Genomic DNA, 27,726 nt, shown 5'->3' on the forward strand with positions numbered 1-27,726 from the left:
GCCTGGAAGACAGAGACTCTGTCTCAAAAACGAAAACAAAACAAAAAAACAGAAACAATTTATTTTTAATGCAATCAAACAAAATCAATAAGTAGCAGCTCTCTCTGCAGTGTCCTCTATCAAGAACTCAAGATGATGGCGCCTCCACCATGTGTTATGTGACTTATCCTTAGTTCAGAATCATGGACGATGAATAGAGAACATGGCAAGTCATGCACCAACTATTCAAGGTATCTGCTCAGGTGCAACATAGCTTGTGCCCTTTCATGTTTCATTGCACAAAGAAAGTAGCACTACCATAGTTCACTTAAAGGAAGTAGGGAATTGCACTTCTGCTATGTAACCAGAAAGGAAAGACATGAAAATATTGAAAAATGGCACTGCCTACCCAAACTGCCATGCAAAAAATGGATGCCCACAACCTTTCCTGCATGAATGATAAGTTGTTGATGTGCATGTGGGTAGAACACTCCTAAAAGTATACACAGATTCTTACAGCTTCCCCCACCAATGACATAGGTGAGACTTGCATAATACAAATGCCCTGAAATGCTAGCTGTTATGGAGTCAATGCTTCTCTTGAGATAGCATAGATGTTAAGTAAGTGCAAATTTAGAAGGATGGTGTTGAGTTCTCTAATAATTCTCAAAAGATTAAGATGTAACAGTATGCTATAAATTTGAGACTAAGTACCTGCCCCCGCCCCGCCATGGAAAAACATAGCATGGCTTATGTATTGTACTTTAAAGCGGATTTTGGAAAAACCATGTAATATACATTAAAAATTATCTTGTTTTGGTGATCATTCTACCTGTCTATAATGTAAGTAACACATTTATGCATATCTTGGAGGCCAATGAGAAAGACTTTCAAAACTGTGGACTTTGCCTAGCATAACAGGAGCCCTTCATTCTACGCCTTTCTTGTAGTTTACCTCTTAGTAGCTAATGAGCAGATCTGTGATTAGGCTGCCTCTGTTTATATCTTGGACTGGCCTCTTAGGAAATTTTTAAACCCGGAAAAATTACTTAATCCTTCTAAATTTTAGACTTCCTCTAAAATAAAGAATAATCATATTATCCTTATTTTAATGTTCTGTGTATACAAGGATTAAATGCCACCATAAATATGAAACTGAATAATGAGGGTATACAGTAATCACTCAGTAAGTGTTGGCAGTATTGTTATCACCACTTATTTCTTGATATTCATTACTCCAGTTGTGTATCTGTTACTCTGCAACTCTGTTATCCTTAGCTAAAAATTTTGGTAGAGAGTCTCACATTTTGCTTCTTCAAGTAGCTATGACTACAAATGTGGTACTAGTGTTAGTCTAAGAGGTGGTTGCCTTTTACAAAGATTTTTAACAGCTAATCAAGAAAAAAAGGAACAATCTTCAACAATTACAGTTGAAGAAAGTGAAACTAACTGGCTTGGAAAATTATTTTTTAAAAAAAAAAGGTCCTAATCATGCGGATTCCAAGCCTTCATACCATCCTGAGTTCTCCTGCACCACCATCTTTAAATACGATGTCTTACATTTACATTCTTTTGGTTATTTTTTTCCTTAACCCCCTTTAAAATGGTTAAACATTATTATTCTAAGCTCCTTTATAAATAATTTTTGGAGACACTTTTATTATGAGTCTGAGCTCATATTACCTTCACAATTTTTTTCATGAGACAACTCCCTATCATAATATCCTCAAAAGTAACTTTAATTTTCATTACTTCAAGCTTCATTGAGGTACACTTGTCAAAATTTGTGTCCATTTAAGGTGTACAATGTGATAATGTCATATACATACACATTATGAAGTAATTACCACAATCAAGCTAATGAACATATACATCACCTGTTAGCATTACCATTTTCATGTGTATGGTGAGAACACTTGAAGTCTATGCTATCAGCAAATTTCAAATATGCATGCTATACATGAGATTTTTCAGAACTTATTAATCTAACTGAAACTTTCTGTGCTTTTGCCAAAATATTTGCAAACCATACATCTGTTAAGGGGTTAATGTCCAAAATACGTAAGGAAATCAACCCACTCAATTGCAAAGAATACATATAACCCACTAAAAAGAAGAGTATAAGCCTGAATAGACATTTCTCCAAAGATGACATGCCAATGGTCAACTGCCATATAGAAAGGTGCTCAGTATCATTAATCAGGGAAATGCAAGTCAAAACCACAATGAGATTACATCACACCTGTTAGAATGACTAACAGCATAAAGATAAAAGATAACAAGTGTTCATAGGGATGTGGAGAAAAGGGAATCCCCACACACTGTTGGTGGGAATGTAAATTGGTACAGCGATTATGGAAGACAATATGAATATTTCTCAAAAAATTAATTTCTTATTTTAATGCTGAATCTCTAATTTTTTTCTGTCCAATTTCAGCAAACAAAACCTTGACAATTTTACTATATAAATTAAAATACAATTTAAATTTCTTTATACTCTTGAAAGTATAAGTTTTGTTCTCTTAATTTTAACATATGTTAACTCACCACTTACAAAGAAGATTTTAGGTTGGCATTCGGAGGTCCTACTATTTATATTTCTTGTGAATAATTTTATCCCTAGACTTCCTAAATAATGAGGAAAGTTTAACTCGGTATATATACACACATGCACACGCAAACGTGGTCCAAGAGAAATTCAGATACTATTCATGTTAGCCTACTACTCAAAGATTTTTATTTGCTCTTCCTAATAGGTAGAAATGGAAAAGCCATGACCAGGTAAATATGCCCAACCACATATTTAATTCCTATGCATTTCCCATGTGTTGGATGGAAGAAGTAAATCTGAAGTGTGATGAGCACATTAGTTTCAATTTAGATATATAACCGTGTTATCTCATATTTGATCTTTTGAAATGCCTTAGGTTGCATTGATAATAAAGTACTTCATGTTACAATTCTTTGGAAACCACACATCCTATGTTTTATAGATTTGACTTCAATATAGTATGCTTTTTTCTGCTTGTTATTCCTAATCTGAATGACCATCATAATCTTTTATGTTAATTTTAAAATCCCTGATCCATATATCAAAGTTTGCTAATGCACTCTATAAATCAGCTTCAGAATCAACATTTTTGGAATGTTCTCTGGGTGATCCTTTTGTAGCCATCATTTCTGAAGAGTCAGAAATACCACAGGAAAATATAAAATAGTTATAAATAGGTATTTTGCCACTAAGGGTAGACCATTCTCATGACTGAATATGTAAGCATTATTATATTTGGTGTTTTTCTTACCAATCTTTAGTCACCCTCTGATTCTAAGAGCTTTGAGAATATTATAAATTCCCATCTCTTAAGTATTCTGCTCAACATTAAAAAATGCTTCAGAGTTAATGTGGCAATATACAAATGTATGTTTCTGAAATGTATTTATACACAACATTTAACAGTTACACTACTTTCAGTTTTGAACCCTTCCTAATTTTTCAAATCTCTGCTTAGGATCATGTATCATAAGAGCAGAAGTATGGCCCTGGCTGGCTACTCTGGGATAGCACCCAATAGGTGTAGAATTGGCCATAACTGAGTGAATACATGACTGTTCACCGTCAGCGTTTCTTATTGCTGCACTCTTATTCTGATTCCTATAGAAACACCTGAATTTTCTGTAAAATAACTAGAACTCCTCCATTCTGCCTATAAACATGTTTACTTTCAATCAAAATTCTAACTGTGCATGCTTATGTGAGAACTGAAGTCTCAACAGGTTTCTAACTGACTTTTCTAGATTACATCAGTCTAAAGATGAGGAGCAATGGGATCGCTTCAAGATTACAACTTTATTGTAGTAGGATTTTTATAGAAAATGGAACGAGAAACTTTGAACGATAGTAAACAGAGACATCATACATCACATAATGTCTGTCAGGAAGGATTTTCATGAGCTCATGAGGTAATCAGTCTGCAATTGTAATTCTAAGAGCCAAACTTATATGTGTCCTTCGAGTGCTCAGAGCTCTGCTTTTCCTCCTTTGTACTCTGGAACGCAAGCAAAAATTCTCCTTAGAGATATGTAAATACCAATACAAGGAAAGAGAGTCATTGATACACAGTCAAAATCATCCCCCAAGGGCAAAATTCTAAGCTTGGAGAGATATCTCTATGTTGACTGCTACAATGTGAAAATTCATATATGTGTTTTGAAATGAGAGCCAGAACATTGTCTCACTGACACTGGAGTGATTTATCTAGTTATGATAGAGATGAATATAAACTCCAAGACAAATCTCTGTTATTCACATTTTAGAAAGTGGGCCCAGGACTCCCATGTGCTAAAATTGCTACTGAAGCATTTGGTTTGCTTGTAATTATTACTTTGACAGAGATTTGCTAGGTTTAAAGAACCTGCAGTCAGGTTTAGAACAAGAGGGTGGAATAATAAATGATATTTATGAGAAGAGCCGACAGTATCACTTTGATGACTTATTTATTTCTAAAAGGAATATAAAAGATGCTCTAAGGTGCCATATAAAGTTTTTAATTAATTATTTATTTATTTTTGAGACTGAGTGTTGCTTTGTCACCCAGGGTAGAGTGCAGTGGCACCATCTTGGTTCACTGCAACCTCCACCTCCCAGGTCCAAGCAATTCTTCAGCCTCAGCGTCCTGAGTAGCTGGGACTACAGACGTGTGCCACCACATCCGGCTAATTTTTGTATTTTTAGTAGAGACGGGGTTTCACCATGTCAGGCTGGTCTTGAACTGCTGACTTCAGGTGATCCACCCGCCTCGGTCTCCCAAAGTGCTGGGATTACAGGCGTGAGCCATCGCACCCGGTCAAATTTCTTAATTTTTATACTGAATTAAATTGCTTTAAGTGAATTATGTAATTTTGAGAAGATACTAATAAGAAATTGGACTAAAGAAAATGCTCCTCTGAGAAACTACAAATATAAATGCAAATATTTACTTTTTTCCCCAAAAGATATCTTCATAAATTTGGACATTTTCTGCTCGGTCTACTTGTGTTGCTATAAAAGAATACCCGAGGCTGGGTGATTTACAAAGAAAAGAATTTTATATGACTCACAATTCTTCAGGCTGTACAAGAAGCATGGCTCCAGCATCTGCTTCTGGTGAGGGCTGCAGGATCCTTTTGCTCATGGCAGAACGTGAAGCAGAGCTGGGATGTCCAGTGATCACAAGGTGAGAGAGCAAAAGGGAGAGATGGGAAAGAGATACCAGACTCTTTTAAATAAAAACAACCAAAACTATGGGGAAATGAACAGAGTAAAAGTCCACTAATGACCCTGAGGAAAACACCACGCCATTCGTGAGGGATCTGCCTCTTTGACCCGAACACCTGCCACTAGGCCCCACCTCCAAAACTGGGAATCTAATTTGACCTTTTGGAGGCATCACATATGTGAACCATAGCAACTTTGTTTTGTTTTTTCTCATTCATTTCTCTAAAAATAACTATCTAACACTTAAGTTGTTTAGTATATGTATATGCTAGATACTTTTAAAAAATGTTTTAAATACATGGATTGATTTAATCCTCACAATAAGGAATTGTGAAATATGGTCTTAATACTCTGATTTTATACATATGGAATTGGGAAACAAAGAAGCTATATATGGTGGTCAAGATTACAGAGTCAAGTACAAAGTATGTGCTGAATTTAGGCAGTCTCACAAGTCTAAACGTGACAATAGCATGAGACTGCATCTCTAATGCTTAAGCATGGGAATTCTAGGGCACAGACTACTTAGAATCAACTGTTGTAGTACTTCAAAAGATTTTAATATCTGTAATTCAAAACATCTTCTTAAAACCCTCTCAGGTATTCGAGCAATTAGGTAGGTTAATTGGCTATTTTAACATCACATAGCCAGTGAATTTTAGGACTAGTAAAATTAAGTGCTTTAAATTCTAGTCACACTTTCTACAGCAATAAAGAGTCTGACTCCATGTTTGATGTTTGAGTGCTGGAAGCTATTTGGCCCCATTTCCATCTCTTTCCCTCTAGCACTTACCAGGGCAAGTTGGTAAAAACGACCACAGGTCTCTTGGCAGCAGTGGAAATACACATAATCCATAACCCAAAAGCTGCAACATGTTCACAAATCTACCCCCTACTAAGAAAAAGAACTCCAAGCCAGCCCTCACCCACTTGCTCGAGTCATTCCAGACTGGCTTCTGCACCAGTCTTGCATGCCCCAGAAAGTCTCTTTTCTTGAATAATAAACTTCAATGCACATTTACATCAGTCTCCACATCCACACTAGATTTAGGCGAAGAGTTGATTTACGACCCTACTGGATTACCACAAATATCTACCAATATCCACATTTCAAGAACTAATTATTAATCATTTTCATTATATAATTATGAAGTTAGCAGATACAGGTAATAGTTTGCCCAATTTGGTCATGTATTCATACATATTAGCAATGAAAATTTCACTTTTCTTTTAACAAAGAAATACATGATTCGATTTTAAGTATGCTACCATATAGTAAAAAATTTAGGAATAGTAACTGATAATAAAATCACCCAATATTGTAAAATCAGGTAATTTTTAATCAGTTATGCAGTCCCTAAAAAATAGTATTATTATATAATCCACCAATTTTACTTGAAATAATTGAAAGCAGGAAGTCAGATATTATGTACCTATTTTTATAGCAATATTATTCACAATAGCCAAAAAGTGTGAGAAAGTTAAATGTTCAACTTAACTGTATTTTGTTAGTGTGAGTATACAATGAAATATTATTCAGCCTTAAAAAGGAATGAAATTCTGATACATGCTATAATATAGATCAACCTTGAAGACATCTTATGTAAAATAAGCCACACATAGTAGGACAAATTTTATTTTATGCATATTTGACCACAACAAAAGCAGCTAAAATTATCCCAGTGCAATCAAGTCTGCTGTTTTATTACATTTACATTTTAAAATATTCATATATATGGGTTTTAATGCCTTTGCACATATTCTGAAACCTAAACAAGACTTTCATTGCAAATGAACACTAAGGATTGAGTGTCTTTGGCTCTAATAGAGAGACTCTATTTCTAATAAAGCTTGTGAATAAAGAATATTCCCTTTGCACTGATTGATAAAAGATTGCTGCCAGTACTGACTTCTCAGAAGAAATTAAGGTAACTATTTACTTTTTTTATTTGCCTCCTCCCACAACGTGATATAATATGACAAAAAAGGACAAGACAAAGAATTGCATATTACAGTTAATATTAAATACTAGAATCATTCTTCTATCTATATAGAATTTATGATTTATTAAAAAGTGTTAAATATCCTGGGAATAATAAGTATAATTTTCTACCTGAATCTAATTTTTTTCTACTTTAATAGAAACCTTATAATTGGTACATATTAACAAAGAAGATAAAAAAATGCTTTCTACTTACATACAAGAGATCAAATCTTATAAAATATCCACAAAATGATACACATAAAAATCTTGAAGTAAAATAGATATTTCATTTCTTACATGCGTACATGGTAAATAATGTACCCTTCTCATTAGAAAATATCTTGATACCAAAGAGAGCAGGGTGTTGGATATGAGATTAACTCTTCTCGTTCTTTTACGGGATTATCATGGATCTTTATACAGTTTCTGAAATATAAACAAAACCAGCATTATTTGGGGTGGATAGGCAAGGAAGACCCTGGGGTCACTAACGCTGTGAAGAGATGTAGCCACACTACAATAATAAATTCTCCTACCATTTATCTCTACAGACATATTCCATATCAGCAGAAGTGATCATTTTAATGAGAAGGTTTTAGGTCGTCTTTGCAACCCAGCTGGCCAATTCCTTCTATATCTTCATTCCAATAGCTTTAACATCAGGGCAGAAAACCCTCTGGTAATCCTAACTTCCTTCAACTTCTTTCAGAAAACAGATGCTTGCAGTGCAATAATAAGACACGTTTATCTGTTGTGAACTCATAGAATCTGAAGCCTAGTCTTTTCTCTTTTATTTTATTTTTTATTTTATTTTATTTTTTTGAGAGATGGAGTCTCACTATGTTGCTCAGGTTGGTCTCCAACTCCTTGCCTCAAGCAATCCTCCTGCCTCAGCCTCCCCATGGCCCACATGCCCAGGCTGCTTCTTAAATAAAATATTTGAAGAATGCAAACTCCTCTACTCTCTTTTTGAACAAATTCTGAATTAGTCGTCTGTGTTTCTATGCACTCTAAGAAGTTCATTTTGCCTATGTGTAATTATATTATGATAATATGGTAGTATTATATTTCACTCGAACTGGGATGGAATTTTGCTTGTGTGACATGTTTGCTTTTTATGTGTGCTTTATTATGGCACGTTAGTACTTCATCCAGTATTGTGTAATCTGAAATCAAAGTAATTTTGCCTATGTAACTGAATAATCTGTTTTTTGTCTTCTCCAATATCCTGGGGTTTTAGTGCCTTATTGGAAAACTGGCACCTTTACATTCTGGGGGGGAAAAAAACTGTTTTAATGATTCATAAGCATTTAGTCAGAAGAACTTAAAGAGCATTTTATTTTTTAATAGCTTTCCCATGTGTCCAAGAGTTATTCTAAGGTTGTCCCAGAAACATTATATGTTCATAACTATGGAAGCCACAGTAGCTTGAAAGATTTTGTGTTTTTTTTTTTAACACCAAACTAGATAATTGTCTTTAAACAAAAAGTATGCTTTGCAAGGAAGAAACATCTATTTTGACAGTTTCTCAAAATTGAATGCTTCTTTTCTTACTAATAAAAGAAATTACATAAACCATCAATTAATAGGGATGGTCAAAATCAAATTTTCAGACACTTCTTGTTTCAATATGAATTGTCCAAAACTTATACCATCACCATATTTAGACTAGGAAAAAAAAAATGAGATTGGTGTGGTATAAGTAACACTGAGTTCTAGCACCATGTTTATTAATGCTTTAATGAAGTTGTGTAAGAAATTTAATCGCTATGTGCTTGTTAACACATAAGAAATGGGAATAATGTTCAATATATTAAACATTTTTGAGGGTGTCTGTGTGATGTAGAATTGCAGATAGAAAAGGGTGCTAGTTCTTTAGTCCCTTTTCTGTACCTTTCCCATTGCATGTTTCCCTCAGATGTGTTGGCCATACCTGTCTCTCAAACCCTTACCAAAGAGCCCTGCAAACTGCTCCTGTCTCCTGCCACTACTCCACAATTCATATAAAGCTGCTGAAAGGGCGGGGTCATGCAACCCAGATCACAGAGAGTTAACTCCCTTTGAGCATACTTGAATCAATGGCATATGGGAAATCGGAGGAACTAGTAGACAAAAATCTGTTTCGCTTCTCCTCTTCAGTAGATTCTTCCAGTCCTGAGTTTTCTGCAAGGCCTCTGTACAGATGTCTCAAGTGTCTGAGTGACTTCTTGACTCTCCTCATGAGCAATAGTAAGCTTAAGAAAGCACCATCTTGCTGGGGAAAAAAGACTATTAGTCATGAACTTTTAAAAATAAAGTTCTCTAAGTGGTACCATAGGAGATGTTCAGAATGATTAGGGATACGTGGTATTCCTAGTTTAGCACTTGCCCTAGTACAGGGCCATTCAGGAATGTTTGTAGGAGGATGTTTTAAATGAGACTTGTCCGCTATTTAGGGATTGTCTTGGGTAAAGAGAAGTCCATTAGAGACATCATCATATTTAAGGATCTCCACAAGCAGAAGAGGGTATGGCAGGAGAACATGAGAGATTATGAGGGGGAGGCATATATCGTAGTTAAAAAGCCAAACTATGATAACAAAAAATCATAAAGTACTTTTAAGTATTTATTTTGATATAATTACTTTAACGTGAAATAAGACATTTTAGCATATTTGCAATTAAGATAATATTTCAATGTCCTTTTTTGAGCTTGAACTGGATGTTCTATTTTTTGTATTTTTATTTCTCCTGTTTTATTTGCATCCTTGGGCTCAACTATAAAATTATGGCTCATACTTTTAACCCATTTTCTTTGCCATAAGGCAAACCTCTGAAGGGATATACTTTATGCATTATAGCAAATGATATTTTTATAATAGGCACCATTTATTTTATGCAGATTAAAATACATTGCAATTTTTAAATGGCAATCAAGTAAAATATCTTTCCTCATAGATTTTTGTATCTCATTCACTTTGCTCAGTTTTCATAGTGCTAATCCAAAGGAAGATCCTTCTTTTATTTTTCTACTTAGAAGTCTTAATACAGCATTAAGAGCAAGACCTAAAAGATGTATGTGGTCCATTACAAGTCCATGTGAACTAGTTTTGTTTTGGCTAATCATTTAAACCAATAGAAAACAATTTTAGAAGTTGTTTAACTTGCTTTGGCTCACTATGTTAGTGTCTATAAAGAAAATGATGACATTCAGGTCTCAAGTACAGGGAGACTTCAAGATGACTGACTGGAGGTGCCTGGCACTTGCCTTCTCCACAAACAAGGACCATAACATTTGTGATATTATTGTGTTGCTGTCTGTCTCATTTCTTAGGTCTAGTAGCATTTGCTTTATAAATTTGGGAGCTCCAGTAGGTGCATATATATTTAGAGTTTTGATATTTTCTTGTTTGTCTAGTCCTCTTATCATTATATAATGTCCTTCTTTGTCTTTTAACTGTTTTTGCTTAAAAGTCTATTTTGTCTTATATCTGAATAGATAATCCTGCTGGCTTTTGGTGTGCATTTGCATGGAATACCTTTTTCACCCCTTTACCTTAAGTTAATGTGAGTTTTTATGTGTTAGATGAGTCACTTGAAGACACCAGATACAGGGTTGGTGGATTCTTATCCTTTCTGTCATTCTGTATCTTTAAAGTGTAGTATTTAGACCATTTACATTCAACATTAGTATTGAGATGTGAGCTACTATTCTATTCATCATTTTAGTTGTTGCCTGAATACCAGGTATGTGTTTTTGTTTTATGTGTTGTGTTATTGCTTTATAGGCCCTATGAGATTTATGCTTTAAGGGGGTTCTACTTTGGTGTACTTTGAGGTTTTATTTTAACATGTGACACTCTTTTTAGCAGTTCTTATAGTGCTGTCTTGGTAGTGGTAAATTCTCTCAGCATTAATTTGTCTGAAAAAGATTGTACCTTTCCTTTATTTATGAAACTTAGTTTTGCTGGATACAAAATTCTTGGCTAATTATTGTTCTGTTTAAGGAAGCTAAAGATAGGACCCCAATCCCTTCTAGCTTGTAGGGTTAGATAAATCTGTTGTTAATCTGATAGGTTTTCCTTTATAGGTGACCTGATGCTTTTGCCTTACAGTTCTTAAGATTCTTTCCTTCATCTTGCCTTTAGATAACATAATGGCTACCTGCCTAGATGATGATCCTTTTGTGGTGGAATTCCCTGGGCATTCTTTGAGTTTCTTATGTTTGAATGTCTAGCTCTCTAGCAAGGCATGGAAGTGTTCCTTGATTATTTGATCAAATAAGTTTTCCAAACTTTTAGATTTATCTTCTACCCTGAGAACACCAATTATTTTGGGGTTTGGTCATTTTACATAATTCCAAACTTGGAGGCTTTGTTCATTTTTTAAATTCTTTTTCCTTTGACTTTGTTGGATTGGGTTAATTTGAAAGCCGTGTCTTTGAGCTCTGAAGTTCTTTCTTCTACTTGTCTGATTGTATTGTTGAAACTTTCCAGTGTATTTTTGCATTTCTCTAAGTGTGTCTTTCATTTCCAGAAGTTGTGATTGTTTTCATTTATGCAATCTATTTCTGGATTTTTTTTGTCCATATCCTGTTTTTTTTTTTTTTTTTTTAATTTATTTAAGTTGTTTTTCACCTTTCTCTGGTGCCTCTTTGAGTAGCTTAATAATTGACCTTCTGTTTTCTTTCTCTGGCAATTCAGATATTTCCTCTTGGTTTGGATTGATTGGTGGTGAACTAGTGTGATCTTGGGGTGTTAAAGAATCTTGTTTTCTCATGTCACCGGAATTGTTTTTCTAGTTTCTTCTCAATTGGATAGACCATGTCAGAGGGAAGATCTGGGGTTCAATGGCTGCTGTTCAGATTCTTTGTCTCATGGGGTACTCCCTTAATGTGGTGCTCCCTCCCTACCCCTAGGGATGGGGACTTTCTGAGAGCTAGACTGCAGTGATTCTTATTGCTCTTCCAGTCTAGCCACCCAGCAGAGCTAGCAGGCTCTGGGCTAGTACTGGGGAGTGTCTGCAAAGAGTCCTACGTTATGAATCTGTCTTCAGGTCTCTCAGCCAGGGATACCAGCACCTACTCCAGTGAAAGTGGCAGGGGATTGAAGTGGACTCTGTGGGGATCCTTGATTGTAGTTTTGTTTAGTGCACTGGTTTTCTCGAATGCTAGCTGTGCTAGCAGTAAAGTTGTCATGGGAACAGACTCAGAACCTCTGGTTAGCCAGGAAGTAACAGGTGGTGGAATTAGCTGTTTTTTTTTTTTTAACTCCTTTCTTGAAGCAGGATTGTTCTTTTATGAGTTGCTGTAATGGCTTAAGTTGGTTGGCCTCCAGCCAGGAGTTGGTGCTTTAAAAAGAGCATCTAGTATAAGGATGATATAAGCTTGCCCTACGGTCACCTGGATAAGTATTCGGGTTTCTCGGGTGATGGGTGGGGCCACAGAGCTCCCAAGAGATTAAGTCTTTTTTCTTTGACTAGCAACATGGGTAAAGAAAGACTAGCAGGCAGGGATACGATTATGTGTGTCTGAGCTCATACTCTCCTTGGGCAAGGCTTGTTGTGGTTGTTGTGCAGGATCAAGGTGAGGTTCTCAGGCCAATGGAGTTATGTTCCCAAGGGGGTTATGGCTGCTTCTTCTGTGTCATACAGGATTTCAGGGAAGTGAGGAGAAGCTGGCAGTGACAAGCCTCACCCAACTTCCATACAGCCAGCAAGACCAGTCTCACTCCCACCACACCCCACCAACAGCACCAAGTTTGTATTCAGGTAGACTGTGAGCTGGGCTGAGATCTTGCCTCAGGCTATAAGCTTCCCTGATGAGAAAGTAAGCAAGGCTTTCAAGCCTTACCCCTCTCCACCTGCCTCAGCTTCTGTGATCATATCAGCATCTCCCATTTGCCTCCCCTTACAATCAGATTCTGCCCAGGAAAATTTGTGCTTGATCAAAATTATTGCAAATCTCAGCTGAAAGTTTCCTTCTCCCTGTGGTCTTTTCCCAATTCCGATGGCAGCCCTCCCCAAGGACTGCTGTGAGATATAGTCATAAATAGTTTCCCTGGGGACTGGGAGTGCCTATAGGGCTCTTCTTGCTACTGCTTTCACTTTTATATTTTGCTCATCTCTCTAAATTCATTTCAGCTCTAAGTAAGGTTAAATCCTTTTCTGTGATATGGATTTTCAGGTTCCTCAGTGAGGATGTGTGTTCAGAGGAGGACTTGCCCCCTCTCACACTTTGGGCACTCACAGATTATTGGCTGTGTCACTGAGTTTGCAGTGGCAAGCCAGTTCTTTCAAAGGGTCTGTGAATTCTTTTGTTTTTCTTGGTATGTTCCTGTGGTAGTTCTTGGAGCAAAAGTTCACAATGTGTGTCTCTACATGCCATTTTCTCTGTCCAAGTGGGAGCTGCAAGTTAGTTCTGCTCTTTGTCTGCCATTTTTCCCCTCAGTTCCTAAATCTATGTATTTATAGACAACAAATTTTCAACAAATGTGCCAAGAACACACACTGGGCAAAGGATTTCCTCTTCAAAAATACTGAAAGGAAAATTAGATATACATATGCAGAAGAAGGAAACTAGACCCCTATCTCTCATAATATAAAAAAATCAGCTCAAAATCGATAAAACATCTAAACATGAGACCTAGACCTTCTGCTAGAAGAAAACATAATGAAAACACTTCAGGACTAGATACATATTTTATGGCTAAATCTTCAAAAGCACAGGCAACAAAAATAGGCATATACAAATGAGACAATAGTAAACTAAAACGTTTCTGCACAGCATAGAAAACAATCAACAAAATGAAGAGACAACTTGTTAAATGTGAAAAAAATATTTGCAAACTACTCATTTGACAAGAGACTAATATCCAGAATATACAAAGAACTCAAACAACTCAGCAACAACAAAAATCCAAATGATTTTATTAAAAAGTGGGCAAATGATCTGAATAGAGGTATCTCAAAAGATGACATACAAATTACCAAGAAGTATATTTAAAAATGATCAATATAACTAATCAGGTAAATGCAAATCAAAACCAAAATGAGATACCATCTCACCGCAATTAAAATGGCTTTTTCCCAAAGGACACAAATAAATAAAACTACCACACAATCCAGCAATGTCACTACAAAGTACTTATCTGAAAAAAGGATTCAGTATATCAAAGGGATACCCATACCATTATGTTTATTGCAGCACTATTCACAATAGCCAAAATATAGATTCAATCTAAATGTTTATCAATGAATGAATTAATTAGAAAGATGGCATATCTACACAATGAAACACAATGATTCTGTCGTTTGCAGCAACATGGATGGAACTGGAAGTCATTAAGTGAAATAAGTCAGACACAGAAAAATAAATGCTGCAATGTCTCACTCATATGCAGAAGCTAAAATAATTGATCTCATGGAGAAGAAAGATAATTATCAGAGTCTGAAAAAGGAGGTAGGGAATGAAAAGAGGTTGATTAAAAACAGATAGTTAAGTAGAAAGAGTAAGTTCTAGAGTTTGATATCACATTAGAGTGACTATAGCTACAAAAATTGATTGTATATTTCAAAATAGAAGAAAAAATTTGAAATGTTCCCAACACAGAAAATGTTCAATGTTAGAAGAGATGGATATCCTACATACCATGACTTGATAATTATACATTGTATGCGTGTATCAAAATATCAAATCTATAATCATCTATCAATAACATAATTTTAGCAAAGAAGAAAACAGCAAAAAATTTAAGGCTCACGTACTACAAGTTGACTTCCTCGCAATCAAAATAAATCACGTTATACATCATTCACTAACTTTATGTGATATTAAATTAAACGTGGGCATTAAGGTTACTGTAGTCCTATTAGAATATGGTCATTAAGCATCTTAATGGTCAGACTGTGAAACAAAGTAATTTATTTGTTCTCCCCTTCCATGTGTATATATATATTATTTATATAGTAATTAATAAAACAAATATGAATGCAAAAAGTGAGTGAATTTTCTATTAATTTATAATTGGCTATTGTTCAGATTTGAAATTCTCTGCTTCATTTTGAAATAATTTAAACTTATTTAATTTAAAATGAAATAATTTTAGCCATTTTATCTTAAGGAAATTTATGAAATCTGCCTCAAAACATCTGGAGAAGTGATCTAAACCTTTAAAAGGACACTTCCAAATGGATAATCTTTAATACAATTGGCTTGAAGAGTGATGTTTTTATTTTTTATCGTTATGAACATCGTTTATTTCTAGACATGGGCTGCCATGCACTACTTTCAGTTATATGAGAAGTAGAGGGAAGATAAGAATAGAAATAAAAAAGTCAAGAGCCAGTCGCAGTTTTATATTAAAGAGTTAAATCTAAAGACAGACTTGTAAGACAGAGGATGGAATTCTTAATATGAGCAATGACCACCGTTTTCATTGCATAAAAGTCTGAACAGAATAGATAGCCAGTTGATGAGTGTAATTTTTTTCTGGAAATTGTAATATCTGTAATTGTAATATCTATCCTTTCCCCACATATTCACATATCTACCATTAAAGAAGGTAAACTAGGCATAAGAAATCATATTTTTTAGGAAAAACAAGGTAAGAGCACACTAACTATTGTGAGATGGTATCTCATTGTGGTTTTGATTTGCATTTCTCTAATAATCAGTGATGTTGAGCTTTCTTTCTTGTGATTGTTGGCCATATGTATGCCTTCTTTTGAAAAGTGTTCATGTCCTTTGCTCACTTTTTTATTGGGTTGTTTGTTATTTTTCTTGTAAATTTGTGTAAGTTCCTTAAAGATGCTGGATATTAGAAAGGTCAGATTGGCTATTATTAAAAAGTCAAAAAATAACAGATGCTGGCCATGTTGTGGAGAAAAGGGAACACTATTTTTTGTTTTTTAATTTTTTTTTTAAGACAGAGTCTTGCTCTGTCATCCAGGCTGGAGTGCAGTGGTGCGACCTCAGCTCACTGCAACCTCCACCTTCCGGGTTTGAGAAATTCTCCTTCCTCAGCCTCCTGAGTAGCTGCGATTACAGGAACCTGCCACCATATGGGCCTGGCTAATTTTTGTATTTTTAGCAGAGATGGGGTTAGTAGAGACAGCAGAAAAAGGAACACTTATACACTGGTGGGATTGTAAATGAGTTTAGACATTGTGGAAGAGAGTAGGGCAATTCCTCAAAGATCTAAAGACAGAACTACCATTTGACCCAGCAATCTCATTATCTCACATATATGGAAAGGAATATGAACTATTCTATTATAAAGACACATGCACATGTATGTTCATTGAAACACTATTCACAAAAGCAAAGACATGGAATCAATCTAAATGTGCATCAGTTATAGACTGGATAAAGAAAATGTGGTATATATACACCATGGAATACTATGTAGCCATAAAAAAGAACAAGATCATGTCCTTTGCAGAAACATGAATGGAGCTGGAGGCTATCTTCTTTAGCAAATTAACACAGAAACAGAAAACAAAATACCACATGTTCTTACTTATAAGTGGGAGCTAAATGATGGAATGCATGGACACATAGAGAGGAACCACAGATATTGGAGCCTATCAGCAGGTGGAGATTGGGAGTGGGAATGACTGTAACTCGTCCTGCCATGCTCTTGTGAGACTAAAAGCCTACTGGAACTTCCAAGTGCTCCAGGTACCACTATAGGCCCTAACCAAAACTATCTGTGGTCACATGCACATCTAGTTTAAATGGGCACCCCTGAGCTTGTGCCTGCTGAATGGCCTTTTAGTCCCAACTGTGAAAGGGAGCTGAGCTCCTATGTTTATTAATAAAGAAGCAGTTAGTAACTGCATCTGCTGCCCTTCAGCCTCACAAGAACGTAGCAGGGCAAGTTACAGTCATCTTGCAGCTGACTTGCCCAATAGTGGGGTGGGTACATTCATGAGTAATGACCCCTGGAATGGAAAGGCACAGACATCCACCTTGCAAAGTGGGGTGGCTACTTAGAACAGTGGAGTACGCTGAGTACAAGTCTCTTAGCAGCAGAGTTATAAGAGGGTTTGGGACCTGTAGTCCTAACGCAAGATAAGGCCATGAGGCCTGAGACACCCCTAAAGCCTGAGTCATCAGCATTTAAAGATGAGCATCCCTACTTTCCTAATGGGGCATGGAACACAAATGGGTCTAGCCAGGGTGCTACTGGTGCCTCAACTGCTGTTGCAGTTCAACTTAATACTGACACCGTATGGTTTGAAACCAAGTGTAGACAGAGGAGCTGATAAGCTGAACTCAGGGCAGTGTAAATGGTAATCACTAAAGACATAATCTGTGCCAATATGGTAATCTGCACTGACTGCTGGGCACTTTATCAAAGCTAATGTATGTCACAGGCCTGTGTGCACAGAGCCTATGTATAAGGCCTGTGTCAAGCCTATATGTACGTATCTGGCCTGTGTGTGTATACGTATCGGGCCAGGCTTATGTGTATGTATCAGGCCAGACTTATGTGTTAAGCCTATGTGTATGTATCGGACCTATGCACCCAAAGGCTGTATGTTAGGCTTATGTGTAAAGCCTATGTGTATGTATTGAGCCTGTGTGCCCAAAGCTTATGTGTTGGATGTGTGTGTCCAGAGCCTATATGCCAAACTTGTGTATTGGGCCTGTGTGCCCAAAACCTATGGCTGGAATGTAAGGTACATGGTTGTGCTTTGGTCAAGGAATAGGCCGAGGTAAGCATGCGGGCCAGGATGACTCAGCGAGTTTAGGGTGCAGGTGCATACTCCACTTGTTACATAATCTGTTTGTGTAAACTTATACTTGGCTCTGAGCCACTATTGTTTGAAAAGGTATAACTTCCCCGACACTGTATAGGCTCAGTTCTCACTGGTGCCCAGAGAGAGAGTAACACTGCTTACCCCTGTAGAGCTGGCCGCCTTGAAGGTAGGCGGAGGGGAGCCACGAACTGACTTGTGCACAGAGGGAAAGAATTAAGCTGCTGACCCTGTAGTTGGCCTTGCAGGTCAGGGAGTGCGGCTGCAAGTTTGGGGGCAGCAGGAGCCACAGAACTGGCTGCTGAGAGGAGCCACAGATCCAGAGCAGTTAGCGGACGTAAATGCAGACAGTGTGAGAGAGCTGCTAATGAGGGAGCTGCTGAATAAAGCCGTATTTCACCAGCCTATGGCCCCCCAAGTGTTCTTTCAGCTATCTGCCCATCCACTCACTCCTCTCAGACCTCAGCTGGGGCTACAACCTGACCCTGAACCTGACATTTGGCATTGTGAGCCTAACAGTGAATAAAGTTTCTATTTTATATTTTTGTATTAAAATTCTTAATTGATTGAGTCAAAAGGCAAAGAAAACCATTATGTAAACAATTTTTAAGAGTCTTCTGAGTATAGGAACAAAGGAAGATATACAATAGTTTTTANATTCTATTATAAAGACACATGCACATGTATGTTCATTGAAACACTATTCACAAAAGCAAAGACATGGAATCAATCTAAATGTGCATCAGTTATAGACTGGATAAAGAAAATGTGGTATATATACACCATGGAATACTATGTAGCCATAAAAAAGAACAAGATCATGTCCTTTGCAGAAACATGAATGGAGCTGGAGGCTATCTTCTTTAGCAAATTAACACAGAAACAGAAAACAAAATACCACATGTTCTTACTTATAAGTGGGAGCTAAATGATGGAATGCATGGACACATAGAGAGGAACCACAGATATTGGAGCCTATCAGCAGGTGGAGATTGGGAGTGGGAATGACTGTAACTCGTCCTGCCATGCTCTTGTGAGACTAAAAGCCTACTGGAACTTCCAAGTGCTCCAGGTACCACTATAGGCCCTAACCAAAACTATCTGTGGTCACATGCACATCTAGTTTAAATGGGCACCCCTGAGCTTGTGCCTGCTGAATGGCCTTTTAGTCCCAACTGTGAAAGGGAGCTGAGCTCCTATGTTTATTAATAAAGAAGCAGTTAGTAACTGCATCTGCTGCCCTTCAGCCTCACAAGAACGTAGCAGGGCAAGTTACAGTCATCTTGCAGCTGACTTGCCCAATAGTGGGGTGGGTACATTCATGAGTAATGACCCCCTGGAATGGAAAGGCACAGACATCCACCTTGCAAAGTGGGGTGGCTACTTAGAACAGTGGAGTACGCTGAGTACAAGTCTCTTAGCAGCAGAGTTATAAGAGGGTTTGGGACCTGTAGTCCTAACGCAAGATAAGGCCATGAGGCCTGAGACACCCCTAAAGCCTGAGTCATCAGCATTTAAAGATGAGCATCCCTACTTTCCTAATGGGGCATGGAACACAAATGGGTCTAGCCAGGGTGCTACTGGTGCCTCAACTGCTGTTGCAGTTCAACTTAATACTGACACCGTATGGTTTGAAACCAAGTGTAGACAGAGGAGCTGATAAGCTGAACTCAGGGCAGTGTAAATGGTAATCACTAAAGACATAATCTGTGCCAATATGGTAATCTGCACTGACTGCTGGGCACTTTATCAAAGCTAATGTATGTCACAGGCCTGTGTGCACAGAGCCTATGTATAAGGCCTGTGTCAAGCCTATATGTACGTATCTGGCCTGTGTGTGTATACGTATCGGGCCAGGCTTATGTGTATGTATCAGGCCAGACTTATGTGTTAAGCCTATGTGTATGTATCGGACCTATGCACCCAAAGGCTGTATGTTAGGCTTATGTGTAAAGCCTATGTGTATGTATTGAGCCTGTGTGCCCAAAGCTTATGTGTTGGATGTGTGTGTCCAGAGCCTATATGCCAAACTTGTGTATTGGGCCTGTGTGCCCAAAACCTATGGCTGGAATGTAAGGTACATGGTTGTGCTTTGGTCAAGGAATAGGCCGAGGTAAGCATGCGGGCCAGGATGACTCAGCGAGTTTAGGGTGCAGGTGCATACTCCACTTGTTACATAATCTGTTTGTGTAAACTTATACTTGGCTCTGAGCCACTATTGTTTGAAAAGGTATAACTTCCCCGACACTGTATAGGCTCAGTTCTCACTGGTGCCCAGAGAGAGAGTAACACTGCTTACCCCTGTAGAGCTGGCCGCCTTGAAGGTAGGCGGAGGGGAGCCACGAACTGACTTGTGCACAGAGGGAAAGAATTAAGCTGCTGACCCTGTAGTTGGCCTTGCAGGTCAGGGAGTGCGGCTGCAAGTTTGGGGCAGCAGGAGCCACAGAACTGGCTGCTGAGAGGAGCCACAGATCCAGAGCAGTTAGCGGACGTAAATGCAGACAGTGTGAGAGAGCTGCTAATGAGGGAGCTGCTGAATAAAGCCGTATTTCACCAGCCTATGGCCCCCCAAGTGTTCTTTCAGCTATCTGCCCATCCACTCACTCCTCTCAGACCTCAGCTGGGGCTACAACCTGACCCTGAACCTGACATTTGGCATTGTGAGCCTAACAGTGAATAAAGTTTCTATTTTATATTTTGTATTAAAATTCTTAATTGATTGAGTCAAAAGGCAAAGAAAACCATTATGTAAACAATTTTAAGAGTCTTCTGAGTATAGGAACAAAGGAAGATATACAATAGTTTTAAGCGTTTTCAATAATAGTAATTCCAAATATTGTAGAGATTGTTGGAATTTAGAGTTTATTTTAATATATAAAGTATGGAATATACAATATATAATATATACAGAATATTTAATATATAAACTATGGAATTTAGACTTTATTTTAATATGAAAAATATGGCTTTATTCAGTAGCTCTCTCAGCAGCTCTCTCACAGTGTCCACATTTATCTCGGCTATCTGCTATATACATTGCATATATAAATTCATAATTTTGATATTTATAACCATGTTAGTCCTTACATAAAACAATACATTTGTTGTATTTAGTGATATACCTAAAAAAATTAGTCTCAGCAAAGGTACTTTCCCCAGATTATGCAGATGGTAATTGAAAGACAAAGTTAAATCCAACTTTTTTCTCCTTTCATGCATTGTTGTTTTCAGCATATTTGTTGCCTCATTACACCTCATCTAATTCACAAGAAAATTAGAAATCTTATAGTATTTATTTAGTTTTTAGTATCTCATAGGGTTTTAAAAAGTACATTAGCACAAAGTAGAGTTTGAGTACAACAAAAGACAGAGCCAAATAACATTTGGATACACGATGACTAATATTCTTTGGCAATGATGGTAATATCCTCTCATCCATTCAAGTTGGGCGTCTCAAATAATTTCATTACTCACATTATTCACATTCAGTTTTCTCCTCAATTTTACCACCAACATCAACTTAATCAGTTCCTGCCTTTCAATTCCAATTGCTTTCACTTGGCTCATTACTGTTCTACACCACTACAAGAGCATTAGCCTCTGAAGTCGGAATTAACAAAGGGAAGGCATCAAAAGGTGTACGGAAGTCAAATCTGTTACAGATGTATTGTGTTAAGTTGATGTGCCTTCTGTTAAGTAAACATGTATCCTGTTAAGTTGAATGAGCCTCCCATTAGCTTCAATGTGTTCTGATGTGTCCTGATAGGATGATAAATACCACTTTAGCCTTGAATATCAGCTAGGGGAAAGTTGCTTGGCACATCATTGGAACTCTTGCCCTTAGTTCAAAGATCTCTGAGACTTGGGGGATATTAGGAATTAATATAACAAAGACGCGTTTATTCTAAGTTTCAAGTGCTGTGTCCTAAGATTAGTAAACTGTGGAATCATGCAGTCATATTCTAAAGAGTAGTTTATGTAAATGATGAAACTGTAATATGTGTAGAACAACAAACAGACTCCATTTGTAACAAGCTTTTAATTTGTCTCCTACTGGGCAATTTCTAATCCTACACACAGCTGATAATGGAGTCTATTTGTAGCTACTGGACACAGAATGACAAGTAAGACATGGTCTCTGCTTTGAAGAATATAGAGGTGGATGGAGACTATACACTTCCAACAATCAAAATGCAATGTGACATGTGCAGCAATAGAATTATGAACCAATTTACTTACCTGTGAGTAACTCAATTGATCTTATTGTGTAAGGTCACATAAAAGGAACCCATAAAAGATCATGGAGAGGTCAATTTTTCATTGTAATTATTATAACCATTATGACTTGTGAAACAATGAAAAGGTGGTGAAATATGTTAGAAAGATGTAAAAAATACACGCTAAAATTTATGTATCAATAGTATAGCATGTTCAAAGACAATAGAGAAGTTCCCTGTGCCTGGAGCCTTATGGATAGAAAAGAGAAAGGGGAAAAGAAATGGAGAGCAAGTATGAGCTCCTGAAAGGGTATATTGCTGCGGGTAGTAGAATATCATTAAAGATTGTTATGGAATATCATGAATAGTTGTTTGTATTAAAGGGATAACACTGTCACTAATTAAGAGAACTCAGAGAGATGTGCAGAGATATTAAAAGCAAGTAAATGGTTTGGGGTCTCTAGTAATAGTCACAAAGTTGAGTAAGAATGGGGAAAATAATTGATACATTACTTTGTGGAATATTGGTGTTCTTTAGGAGATATTGAATACATCCAGGGTGATATTCAGGTTCCAGATTTGTTTTAATTGAATGCATAAGAGTAAAACTAATTGAGAGTTAATGTAGAAAGTCGAGGTTAGGGAACTGATTATATGGTCAATTTTAGAAAGATGCAGCTTGAAATGTTTAGAGAACTTTTTTTTTTTCAAATCTTTTCTGTTGTAATAATGTTAGGTTTACAGAAAAGTCACAGGATATTACAAAATTTTCATATACCTTTCACTCAGCTTCCCCTAATATAAACATATTTTACTAATTGTATTCATTTTCTATTACTTGGAAAGCAAAGTGCCACAAATTTAATGGCTTATGCCAACACAAATTTATTAACTTATAGTTCACATGTCCAAAATGGATCTCACTAGGCCAACATCACATTATTACCAGAGTTACTAACCTTTCTGGAGTCTCTAGGGGATAATCCAAATTCTTGTTTTGCCAGCTTGTAGACAACCACTTGCCATTCTTGGCTTGTGGTCCCCTTTCATCTTCAAAGAGAGCAAGGGCCAGTTGCATTACTCTCATCAACAGTTTCTCATACCACATTAATCTGATATAGTGTATTTTACTTCTTTTGCCACATTTGAGGAACACGGGATTACATTGGGTCCAACTGGGTAAACCAAAATCATCTACCAATTTAATGCCAATGTATTAGCGAATCTGAATTCTGTTCGCTACCTTAATTCCCTTTGTCATGTAACTTCATATATTTACACAAGGTTCCAGGGATTAAGACAGAGATATCTTTGGAGGGTAATTATTCAGCCTACCATGGTACTTTGGTCAAAAGGAATTTTTTACATTTCAACAATTTTTCTATTATGGCTTTTCAGCACTATTTTATGTACAGCAGGTGAAGCCTCATTGGTACCCTGCCAAAACATGTTTGGCTACCATATTTTTTGTAAAATGAATTTCAAATTTTAGGATGGCTATTCACAATTCTCATCTTCTATAAATCCTCCCCACATGAAATATCCCAATCACTCTGAGAGCTGTGATGTCCTAGGAGAACATGCAATATAAAGATAATCAAAACTCTCTTATTTTAAAACCTAGTAATTCTGCATGATGAGTTAATTTGGGACTTTCTTTTCTTTACAGTGTTCATTATTTTTAACCTATAGGAAGCACTCATCACTACTTTTATTGTTCCACTTGAATTCATCATTTTTCTCTGGCTTACTCAATAGCTGCCTAACAAATCTTCCTACTAAAATGATTTCCCATCACACTATGTCTTCCAAACAATGGCTCAAAGTATCTTTTTTAATGTATTGTGTTCTTTCCCCAATCTTCCAATGGCTTCCATTCACAGTAAGAATAAAATTGTGCCTTTCTGTCCTGAACTGAAAGACTGAACACGATCTTGTTCACCTTCTAGACCTTATCTTTCACCACCATCTGCCTGGTTTATTCTGTTCCTCAAGTCCACCAAAAGCATGCTGCCCTCAAGTTTTTCTACCTGCTATTTCTTCTGCTTGGAATATTCTTCCTCTAGGTATGTATAGGCTTGCTCCTTACTCCTTACACTTTCTGTTCCAAAGTCACCTTTTTATAAGATTGTGAAAAAAATAGATCTTAAATTAAAAGCCCTACAAAAAATACCAGTGTTTTCTTTCCTCTTCCCTTTAGTAAAATATCATGTAGTGCTGTTTGAATATTTGCTTTAAATATTAGTTACAGTTAAAGCTAATTATGTTCAATCAATATAATAGTTAATATTTTCAATCATTTGAAGGTTTCTAGATGTCAAAAATTTTTCTAAGCATTTTAGATGTATTGAATGATTTGTTTCCAGAAATTCTCTAAGCTAGACATCATTTTATCTTCATTCTACAGATGAGTAAACTGAGGCTCAAAATATAGATTTTTTTTTTCCTGAGGCTAGCCATTTAATGGAAATGCCATCCAGCCTTACTGGGATGCTTCTGGATTACATAATGCTCACCCTTGTCTTATGTAGTCTCTGATATAGGCATTTTAAAAAACAATTTTAACAACTCTTTCAAAATATATTTAAAATAAATTATCTCTATAGCCATTTCTACAGGGATATTTGGGTGAGTGAAACTTAGGACACTTCTAAGCTCTACCTTCATTTCTTTCAACATCTGAAACCTCTGCTTCATGCGATTACTTTTACCCAACCCAATTCCGGCTCTTTTATTTGTACTCTCAATTAATGTACATGCAGTCTGTCTGAAAATCCCTTGTGTGTAATTCTTTGTCTAATTTTTATGTCCAATACAGGTAATTTGTGTTCCATGGCTTTTGTCTTTCTCTGAAGCTTACAACTTGCATAAACAATGTACACTACTTTATTTTTATGTCTTCTTATCTCCATTAATTACATTCTCACCACCTGAAAGGAATATTCTATATGTGTCTGTTATAGACTAAATTGTGTCCCACGAAGCTTCTTATGTTGAAGTCCTAACTCCCAAAGTTAATGTATAGAGATGGGGCTTATAAAGAGACATTTAAGTTTAAATGAGGCCATAATTTTGGGGCCCTAAATTTATAAAACTGGTGTCTATATATGAATAAGAAGATACTGAGAGATTTCTATGTGAATGCACGCAAAACAGGTCACATAAAGGTACAGTGAGAAGGCAGCCATCTCCACAGCATGAAGAGAAGCCTCACCAAAACCAAATCAGATACCTCCTTAATTTTGAACTTCTAGCTTCCAGAACAGTGAGAAAATGAATTTTTTCTTGTTTAAGTCATCCAGTCTGTTATTTTGTTATGGCGGTCTGAGCAGACTACAAAACACTGTTGAATTAAATTGTTGTATCTTGGGTAGCCAGAAACCCAGGAACCTATATTTAGACAACATTCTACATGTGGGTCCACACCTCTTCTGAAATCCCTGCTGCCTTTTGAGATTTCAAAAGTGAATAAGTCGCATGCTGATAATAATACCCCCTGTTATAACAAAAGTAGATATTTTGTATTACCTAATAATATAAGCAAAGGAACTTATATTCGCATTGGCAAATTTTTTCAGCTGTCCCCAGACACAGCTCCTTGCTCTTTGGTGCACAGCTGTGAGAATTGGCTTGTAAAGGTAGCCCTTGCTGAAGCTGAGCATCAAGTTGCTAAAGTACAACCAATTTGTAACCACCCCCACTCCTTTAGCAGTTACATTTATACCCAGATTTTTATATCTTTTGTTGATATTACATCCCACAAGATGGCACATGACAGGAAATAGTTATAATCTTAGTAACATAGACACTTGTGAGTCATAGGTACAGTTTCCATCCCTATGAATTGTTATCTCCAAAGGAATTAAACCTCAGGCAACCCCTAACTAATTTTTCATTTTAAAAAGTACCAAAAGAGCACACAATTTCTCTAGGTTAGACAGGAAAAAGTTAGATCCTGTTTGTTGAATGAACATGTTGGCAGAAATGATGGTTAATCTAATGACCTGTGTTATAACTTCATATAAAGTAAATTGTAGACTACTTTTGAGAAATATTTAAAAACCCATTCATGATTTGAAAAAAGATCTTTTTTTTTTTTAGATGGAGTCTCATTCTGTTGCCTAGACTAGAGTGCAGTGGCACAATCTCTGCTTACTGCAACCTCCGCCTCCTGGGTTCAAGCGATTCTCCTGCCTCAGCCTCCTGAGTAGCTGGGAGTCGCATGCCACCTCGCCCGGCTAATTTTTGTATTTTTAGTAGAGACAGGGTTTCACCGTGTTGGTCAGGCTGGTCTCGAACTCCTGACCTTGTGATCTGCCTGTCTCGGCCTCCCAAAGTGCTAGGATTACAGGCGTGAGCCACCATGCCCGGCGAATGTGAGTTACATTCTTAAATGTTCTATTTTTGTCTTCCTCAAGGGAAATAATCATTTTCACTCAAAACTATATTGTTCGGTATTTATTGGCTTAAATTTATCCTCTTAGTGACAAGACAATTTCTTTACTCATTAAACTGAATTGTTCTTAGCACTTAATATCCAAACTGCTGTTTCAGTCATATTAGATTTCTCGACACTATCGGACAGGCCTTTCTAATGTAGCATCAAAATACATTGTACATTACATAGCATGGGGCTCATTTTAAGTCAGCCTTTTGTATTTGAATGACACCTTGTACCCTGATGAAACAAAACATATCCTAACATTACCATAAAATATCTCTAATAGAAAAGACATTTCTTAACTCTTAGAAAAAACCTGTGACACATTTCCTAAAACTGTGTTTATGTGGTCAGTTGTATCCAAGTACAGTTTCACTAAGATTCACTATGGCAGTTCACCAAGGCCTCTATGAATAAATGCAGAGGAAAAATCACCACAAAACTTTCCTAGAGTCTAAGTTGGCCAGAAAAGAGATAACTCAACGCAAGTATGATTTAGACAAAGTGTGTTTAGCATATTCATTATATCTCTGTACACTTTCGCCTTACAGAATCTGCATCTATCCTCTATGAACTCCTGTCTTCCTCATGTTCTTTGTATGGAAGAAGTAGACATGAAAAGTCACTAGTATTTCTGTTTGATTTGGAATATCTTCCTAAGAAAATTTGAAGGGAACTTCTGGCTAATAAGGATGAATTATTGGTCCATTTAACTATCCTTCTTTTCAAGTCTGACCTGAATATAAAAATGCAAATAAAACTGGAGGGGGAAAAGGCCTGGCATTGTCAAAAGAAGCAGAGGGGGGAAAAATGTCTAAAACACCAAAAGCAATGACAACAAAAGCCAAAATTGACAAATGGGATCTAATTAAACTAAAGAGCTTCTGCAAAGCAAAAGAAACTACCATCAGAGTGAACAGGCAACCTACAGAATGGGAGAAAATTTTTGCAATCTACTCATCTGACAAAGGGCTAATATCCAGAACCTACAAAGAACTCAATCAAATTTATAAGAAAAAAACAAACAACCCCATCAAAAAGTGGGCAAAGGATATGAACAGACACTTCTCAAAAGAAGACATTTAGGCAGCCAACAGACAAATGAAAAAAAG

Source organism: Rhinopithecus bieti, unplaced genomic scaffold (assembly GCF_001698545.2).
Source record: "Rhinopithecus bieti isolate Rb0 unplaced genomic scaffold, ASM169854v2 scaffold_36517, whole genome shotgun sequence".
NCBI lineage: Eukaryota > Metazoa > Chordata > Mammalia > Primates > Cercopithecidae > Rhinopithecus > Rhinopithecus bieti.